Consider the following 9,549-nt stretch of genomic DNA (forward strand, 5'->3'; position numbering starts at 1 on the left):
TATAAGTTAAGGATTGTGAAAATTCTATTTCTTTTCCATTCCACTACAATTTTGAAAGGATATTGTATGACTTTACAATTAACACTACAAAAAAAACGCTAATTTGCGACCGATGTTATAACAAACTCTCTTCATGAATCATTGACAGGCAATTTGAACCCTAAGATCTGCCAATTAGATTTCTTCACTCCTGAAACTATATATATATATATATATATATAAAACGTTTTCTTTTTCCATTTCAAATAATTCTACATAAACTTACTATCAATTCCACCGTGGCTGAAATAATCTTTGACCCTTCGTATTCCTGCTACAAGAGATTGGAGAAAACTATATAGTTATTAGCAACCTTAATTAATTTATTCAAGAATCATGCGCGTGTGTATATATAGTTAATCTTCTTACTTAAAAGACCACAACAACTAAAACAATTTATTACTTGAAGGAAAATGAACAAATCTTAAATATATAATTCGAGCATTTCTATGTACCAAGATTAAGTCCGCACAATAAATATAGAATGAAAGGTTATTGTGAAAACCAAAATTAACTCATAATCACTATAAATAACAATCGATGTTGGTATCAAAAAAGCATAAATAAAATCAAATTAGTAAATCATGATGATGCCTACTTAATGGAAAAATTTTGCTATAACAAGCAAAAAAGCAATAAGAAGATGTACAAAAAGAACTTTAACATGTAAGGAAAAAAATGACATCTTACAGGGATTTCAAAGAGAAAACCATTCATGAAGCCAATTGCAAGAATTGTGTCTACGGCTCTAACTTGTTAGAATGGAAGCTGTCAAAGTTAAAGAATAAACACAATTGTAGTGAGAAAAAGAATAGTTCATGTATTATATTGAAATGTATCACTTAATATTCCTATTTTCAAAAATTAACTAAATAGTTCTTCTGTTAGATTTTCATTTTTCTGCCACTCATGAAATCAACTATTCTCTATTAACCTATTTTTCTATTTTTTACCCTGAAACCAATGCCCATACCTTCAGATTCTCATCAATCAAACATCCACTTATGAGCTCCAAATATCTTCTCCACAAGTAAAAGCATAAGATCTAGACCATTTCACACTAAAATTTCTTTCCAAATCAAAGAAAAAAAAAAAAAAAAAAAAAAAAGACTTCCATTGAGATCATGAGAATTGGCTCCACCAAAATATTATCCCAACCAAAAAATCAATGGTATTTCAGTAAAATAATTATATTTCTGATTTTTTCAATTAATTAACAGAAAAAGGCTAAAAATTAACGGAATGACTAAAATACATATAATTTGAAACTGAGTCATCCTTTAGCCTAAAAGTGTGTTCATAATATTTCATGTGATGTACTGAGCAAAATAAAATCAATGCAATCAAATGAAAACTAAAGATTTATTTTGTTCATATTATTCTTACAATCTACCAAATAAAATTACCTATCCTTAAAACTTAAAACTAAAGCAAAATTCATCAAATACCATAAGCTAGTGTGGGGCTATTCATGGATAACAGACAAAATATATACACAGAATCATATGAAGGTCCATAAGGCAAAGATGTAGGGCAATTCTCCAAGAAACCAATGAAATCTTGTCCCCAACTAGATATGTATGAAAGATTTTACAAGAACAAAAATGTTATCTAATATTATCAAATCACAGAAATAGAATCATTAATTATAATCCACGCATCTAGATTTACAAATGTATAACTAATCTTGGAAGTAATAACAAAACAGAACCAAAAGCTTTTGCTTTGTATTGATATTAATTTGATCAAATTAAGCGGATATTCAGATATATAGCCGAACTCAACTAGTTGAAAACAACAAAAGAAAACCTCAATTCAGATTAATTTGTTTTCAGTTAATTTTATTTCAAAATGAGTCTATTTTAGCATTATTAACACAGAATAACAAAAAGGAAAAAAAAAAAAAAAATACAATATCAACAGATCAATTTCAATTTACCTTTGCCATATTTAGAGACATGGAGAGGCCATAGCTTTGGATGAAATTAAAGGAATATAACCTTTACAGGATTACAGAAAATGTGAATGAAAAGCTTGGATAGCGATAGAGGCACACAGATTTCTATAATTTTGAAGTGACTGAATTATCACTGTCATAAAATTACAAATTCATATATTTACCTCACCCTAAAAAGAAAAGAAAGAACTCTTCTAAAGTACTATTGTTGGGGAGAGGTGAAAAATAGGAGGACTAGATATGTCTGCAAGAGGAAAAGAGTGAGAAAGAGAGAGTACATGAAGAGGGTCCAAGTTGCTACCAAATAGTTAGGTCCACCAGTAAGAGTGATAGGTGATTGAATGCTAAAGCCAAACACAACAATGGCAGTGACAATGTGACATGTTCCCACCGTGAAATTTTAATTTCTTTCTTTTTCTTTTTTCAAATTAATATCAAAGTTCTGATTGAAATATGCATATATTTCACTGAAAAGAATATATATATGTACATATGTTTTTTTCAAATTTTTTTCTTCTCCTCCATTAATTTTTCAGTAGACAAACAAAAACCCACTTAGAAGAATGTCCATATTATAATACTATTTAGTAATTTATGGTGAAGACAAAAGGGTTTTTATGGGATGAAGATACCCAAACTCCAGTTAAGCTATTTTAGCTGATATCATCACATCAACCACTCATATAGGAACAAACAAAATTAACTCATATTCTTTACCTTATAGATTCTTAGCTTCTGTTCAAATAGCTCCAAACTGGCTCCAAAGGAGTTTCTTCAACTTCATTACAACACAAATCCCTCTATAAATTGTTTTTTTTTTCTTTTTCTTGGCCTTTTCTGCATATGGACATTGAACAATAAAAGACCCAGAAATGTTTATCTTAAGAAAAGTCAAGACCAGAAGATCTATTTATAGAGATATAGAAATCCATAAATGGATCTATAACTAAAAACCCATTATAGCAAAAATGTCCAACAAATTTATAAAATATATATAAATGATATGAAAACCAAGTACTTACTTTTCTCCTTCTCCTTGGTTTCTTGAAGTCCTATCACATCTGCAACGAGAAAGCTAGTAAACAGATACCATTTTTAGATTCCAGGATAGTTTCCTAGGAATGGAATAATCATAGATCTGCAGAGTCAGCAACTCAAACCAATAAAAGGTTCTTGAATAACCCTTTAAATACCGCCACCTGCAAATCATAATAAGAAAGAGAACCCATAAAGATAATAATATAAAGCTGTTCCATTAAATTAAATCCATTAGTTGTATACCTAGACACAAACAATTAATCCAAAATTAAATAAAAAAACGCACAAAAATGCTATTGATAATACCCACAACCACCTCCACCTCCACCATCACCTGAAAGAAACAGAAAAAAGAAAAAGAAAATATCTTTAAGAAAAACAAACAGAAAAGAAAAGAATAATCTTTCATAACAATTAATCCGCAACAAAATGAAAAAAAAAAAAAAAAAAAAAAACATAGAAACTTTATTGAGTAATGGCTGAATAGCAGCCATAAGCACCTGAAAGCAACAGAAAGAAAGAAAGAAAAACAAAAAGGAAAAGAAAAGAATCAACTTTTTCTTGTATGTTGAGGTGCATGATGGTGTAGATATAAAATATATGTATGAGTATAGTCGTTTATTGCCGATGCAGCATCATCAAGATTCTCACTTTCAAAGAAGAAGAGAGACGCAGAAAAGATTGAGAAAGAAGGAGAGAGAGATTAGTTTAGCATCATCACCACCGTACATTTGCATGTGAATCTTGATGATGCTACATCTGCAAACAACGACTGGCAATCTATCCATGCACAAAGCCCCTCTATTCCCCTTTATATATATAGGGATAAGAGATTCAAGAAACAAGATAGATTAAAGATTAGTACTAAACCAAATGGAAAAATATAGTATATATTATATTTATTGTTGTAATTAAAATAAAAATTGTATTTTTCATTGCCCATATAGCAACAAGGCCACGAGAACAATCTGACGTGGCATCTGACCACTGGTTAAAATCACAATTGATTACGTGAAGGTGGTACCCGAGAAGAATCCCAACCTGGTCTGCTCTGTGTTTCAACTCAATCTTCATACCAAACAAAAAAAAATTAAAAAAAAAAAAAGAGAAATGTTTCTTGGGTATTAAAAAAGAATTGAAAGAGTTACAAAATCCGCAGGTTTTGGTTTCTGGGTCTCTGCTTGTTTTTCTCTCCGGTTAGATTCTGCCAAAAGTTGCATTTATCTAAGAATATTCCGGCCAAAAAACAAAATTAAAAGAAAATCAAATTAATTATACATATGCTATGATAAGGGTAAATAAAATAAAATAAAATAAAATCTGAAACAAGAAAATTAAGGAAAAAAAAAAGAGGAATTCCCATATTTTCTTGAAAATAGATTAAATAAATAAAAGCCTGAGAGAGAAGCAAAGAAGGAAGAGGAGGAGACTGAATTGAAACATGGATAATAATTGGTAGAGAGGTGCTATTGTATATGTTTTATATGGACGGAGATTAATCAAAGACTTGTAACTTTTTTTTTGGTATTTTTAGGATAATTATGTGTTTCGATTTGATTGGTTGATGCCTCGCTGTATAGTACTGCACAATGTGTTGCCGCAGTTACACATCGCCATCTCCCCAAAACCCTAGTTTTTATTTTTGAGTGGTGATACAATAAGGGCGGTCTTCTGCTTCTCCCTTGCACTCTCACTTCTTTTTTTTTTTTAAGATAAATTATTACTATAAATTTCTCTTCACATAAATAACTTAAAATTTATTCGCAAAAAAGGAAAAAAAATGTCTTACATGCCAAAAACATTTTTTTTCACAGCATATATATACTCTGCTTCAATATACCTTGACTATGAATTAATTTCTAATACCATCTTAATTATTATTAAATAGTTTGTCATGTCATTTTATTATCAAACATAATAATTTTTAAGTAATTTTAAATTAATTTCTGAGCATCATTCGACAGAGTGGCTAGATGATCCTCCATATTTGATTAATGATGTACTTTTTTTTTTTTATGCTAATAATAATTGAGTCAATTTTCTTTTTGGAAAAAAAGTTTATGATATTGTTTTATTATTTAAGAGTATTTTGAAATTTATTTACATATATGAAAATTAACTTTTTAATGATTCTAATAATTCATTTCCTAATATTACTAAGTGCATTCAAGGATATTATAAAAGGTTTTTTTTTTTTATCAAATGCTAGTAACTCATTAATTGAAAAACCGACTTCTTTTCTTTGCTTTTTTTTTTTTTTTCTGAAAGCAATTACTTCAAAAGATCTATTTAGCAAAATTAACTATTTTGATAACTGTTAGCTATTTTAATGGTGTTTAACTTTTGAGTAATTTTTTATAAAACGCTAAAAACTAAATATTTTATAAGTTAATTTTCTATAAAATATTACTTTAACATCTAAAAGCTAATTTAAATAATATATTATCAAATATTATAAAAGATATTATTTAGCTACTTAAAAAAGCTATATCGAACACAGCCAAAGAAAGTTGAAACTTCCAACATCCAGTTTTCTTTTTTCAAATTTCTAATTTACCAAAAAAGTCAAAAAAATATTTGGTATGGTTCCATTTACAATTTGTAAATGACAAGTCTTATTAAATTGTCTAAACAGAAAACCAAAAGAAAAGCCATTAATCAATTTGCTGTTTTAATTACCAAATAGTTTATTACTAAAAATATTTTAAATTCAAATTAATTGGTGAATTATTTAATAGAACATGTGCTGCATCAAGTATTCGATTTTTATTTCAACTCACATGATAACGTTTGACCCAAAGATGATCAATTATGTTCAAACTACTCCTGCTTTAGTTTTAATTTTAAATTTATTAGATATTAAAATGGATCGATAATAAGAATATTATTTTTTTATTCATCAAATCGGTGAACATTCTTACAATGGAGTAGACTTAATCCTAAAATTTTCCGATATCTATATTTTATAGAAAGTGAATACTAAAATTGTATATTTTTTATAGAAAGTGAAAAAGGGATAGAGAAGAAAATGAGAAAGTATATTGTTTTTTGTTTCTTTTATCTCAGATAAATAGACTTATTACATGGAATATTAGTAATTATTTAGAACAATTTCGTACTTAAAAAAATAATTTTATTAAAATTACCAACTAGAGTCATTCGTGCCTTCTCATCGTGTTACTATTTCTTAAAATAAAGATTTCCAATTTTAAATTATACTTTAAAATAAAATCAGCGAAATTTTGAAAAGGGAACGGGGGAAATTCTTAGCAGTTTTTAAGGTTATCTTTCCTACAACCACCGTTATGGATAATATCCTCATCTACTTTACTTTCTTGCTATCCAACAACATCTAGAAATTCCAACCTATTAGTAGTATTCAAGCTCTCAAGATTAAGCACCCAACTATAAAAGTAATACTATTTTTCAACACTGCTACGTCAGGAAAGGATCTATACAAAATTTTAAATTGTCATTTAAATAAATATTTTAAACAATTAAAACTTGAATTCAATTTATTTATTTATTTTTTGTATTTATGGTTAAGAATAATTTTAGATCAAATTATATATGGGGAGTAGTTAGATTTTGAATTCATTTATATAGAGAAAATTATTAAAAAAATCGATTTAAGATGATTCTAATTAGTTTCAATTGAATTGACTGAATGTGCATCTCGAACCGCGTCGGAATAAATTAATTCATAGGATTTAGGCATGTAGGGCAGTGCTAGAGCCACTGAAGTGGGGTCAATTATTAAAAAAAAAAATTATATATAGGACTTAATTGATAAAAAATTTTAAAATATATATATTAAGTGAAAATTTTTAGAGTTTTTAATCTAATTAATCCCACTAAAAATTAAATTAAATAAATGATCTCACTGAAAATTATTTCTACTTCGGCCACCGGTATGAATCAACTTCTGATTATCTCATTACCATTTGAAGTACTTTTATTTAGGTTAGTTTTTGTTTGAGCTTTCTCTCTTAGTATGAAATAGATATTTTATAAATTGAGTATGGTAAGAAATAATAATATATAAAAAATACAAATAGGTTTTTTTATGTAAATCACCCATATTCAGATCCCATTACTAGTGACCACTTAATCCGAATTGGAGCTTAAATTTTTAATAAATAAAAAAGTTTTTTCTTTCTTTCTCATGGTCCAGAGAAGGGGAAGGAAAATTGGAGGCCAAGCACGTGAAGGTGTCTTCTGGTTAGCTAAACGGGGTTGGCCACAAAGGGTTTTAAACTGAGAGGTCTCAATGCTTTGGTACAACTTACAAACCCTCGAGGTTGGCGTATGCAGGGCCGTCCCAGTCCCACCACTTGCCTCACTGTCTCTTTAGCTTCTCTTCTGTGTGTGTGTGTGTGTGTGTGTGTGTATATATATATAATCTTTTCCTTTTCATTGCGTTATGTAATCATTTCTGCAATAAATTAGTTGCCCATTATTGAAGTTGACTCAATTCATCCTAACGCTTTAATGCACGAATTTAGGGCTGCCCACGAGGCTTAGTCCTAACACGGCGGTGCATTCAAATATTTCAAATTAAAATTAATTTAACTCAATTTAATATAATTTAATAAATATGTCTGCATTTATTTTGAAAAATATATACTACAGTTTATTAATCAAATTTCAATCAATATAAATATTCAAAAAGGAGAATAACGCCAATAGTCGGATTTTTTTCCATTTATGTAAGTAACGAGAGATCTTGAGTTCGAGTCATGTTTTCACCGTATCTATAATAGATATAAAAAATGGTGTTTGTTACATGTCACCTAGATTTATGAAAAATACTATTCCCTCCATTCTTTTTATATAGAAAATTTTGCCTAATTTGATAATTTTGGGAATCATGCCAATATGAAAAGTCTATTTCACCATTGTTTTAATCCTTTGTGAAGCTTTTAGTGTGAGAGATTCTCAAGATAGTAGCACACAAAGGTATAGATGAATGTTTAATATAAAGAAATTTTGGAGCATTGATTTGAGAATTGATTTTTTAAATCAATTTTCATTGGAAAAAAATGTGCTCATGTAGGTGATTTGATTGCTGATTAAAATGGAGTTTGAATATAAAATGACCACAAAATTTTTAAATTGACCACAATAAAATGAATTCTTATGGATTTTGCTCGAATATTTGAAAAGTTGAACGATTTTTAAACTATGTTTTTAATAGCCACAGACAGTTGAAGGGTTAAATGAGGATAAATTAAAAATTTTCATACAACTTTCCTAAATAAATGACCAAAAATGAATTTTTCTCCACAATTCAGAGCTTTCATGCGAATAAAGCATTTAAAGCATCATTAAATATTGAAACATAATTTAAGGCATACATCGATAAAGAATGAATAAATGAGATATTATGGGTAAATTAAGAAAAAAAAGTTGGTTAAACTACTTTCTTACTATTGGTGAAAGTTTTAATTGTTCTTATATAACCCGAGGGAGTATTTTTTTATATAAAATTGTGATAATTTTATGGAATATTGACAAAATTACTCATTTTTTTATAATTTTGTATTTTTATAAAAAAAAATCTACATTTACAAAATAGTGATGTCTCTCACCGTAATCTTATATTTATTTAAAATTCATCGCTAAATTATAATTTTCACAGAAAAATACTCTTTTTGTCCTGTAATTCTTGTTCTATTTTTTTTTATCCATCCCAAATTATTATTGTATATCCTTTGTTAGAAGAGAATAATAGTTAATTTAGAGGTTGATCACAATTGCCGCTAAAGGGATTAAGTCAAATTTTGAATATTTACTTGTCAGCTCGATTTCGTGGATAATGCAATTTATTTAATTTGTTTGTTTATTCTGGCCCAAGGCTTTAATTTGTTTGTTTGTTTATCATAAACTTCAACTCATTTTATATTCATTGTCCGAAATTTAAAAGATGGAAATTGATGAGAGGAATAATTGTCAAAAGTTGTGTCTTTCTATCTAATTTTTACATCTTTAATCAACAAGAAAACACAAAGATCAAATGACAGATATTAAAATATTATATCAAAAAAATTACAGTACGGTCTCTATAATTTGAAAAATACAACTAATTTATCCATGTATTTTATTTTTTTTAAAAAAAAATATTTTTATCATTTTATAAGATACTTAATAGAAAAAATTGTAAAAAATGGACAAAAAAAACCTACATAAACTATAAAGTAATTGATAAAGTCATAGATTCGAGCCCTTCTGCGCTCAAAACTGCCTATGAGCCAATTCCAGTTTCTCCCAGACATGGGTCTAGATAACACGTGATTAAAAAATAAAGAGGCAAGAAACCGTTAAATTTAGTAGAACGGAGGTAGTTTAATTGATTTTAATATCAATTAGCATTTTATTTTTTATGGAACACTAGTATAATGATATATTAGAAAAAAAAAGTAAAATAAAAATTGCAGTTTAACTATATCAAATAAAAAAAAAAAAAAAAGAGAACATTTCTTTTCATTACCATTGATGTGATTGTAAAATGAGCA

The 9,549-nt window shown here is 27.8% G+C and overlaps 1 long non-coding RNA gene across 10 annotated transcripts; it reads right to left on the reverse strand.

Annotated features, from left to right (window-relative positions):
• LOC105628046 (uncharacterized) lies at positions 1–4,501 on the reverse strand. Of its 10 annotated transcripts, none has more exons than XR_016322523.1 (6): positions 3,764–4,501; positions 3,278–3,368; positions 3,019–3,195; positions 2,714–2,833; positions 730–807; positions 1–310 (listed from the first exon to the last, which is right to left on the reverse strand). It is a non-coding gene; the product is annotated as an uncharacterized LOC105628046 (long non-coding RNA). The 10 variants fall into 10 exon arrangements; XR_002283652.3 differs by having other exon boundaries at positions 3,535–4,501; XR_002283653.3 differs by having other exon boundaries at positions 3,321–3,368; positions 3,764–4,500.
• Positions 4,502–9,549: the final 5,048 nt, after the last annotated feature.

The sequence above is a fragment of the Jatropha curcas genome, chromosome 1 (genome assembly GCF_041381405.1).
Source record: "Jatropha curcas cultivar XTBG-Jc1 chromosome 1, XTBG_Jcur_1.0, whole genome shotgun sequence".
NCBI classification, from domain to species: Eukaryota; Viridiplantae; Streptophyta; class Magnoliopsida; order Malpighiales; family Euphorbiaceae; genus Jatropha; species Jatropha curcas.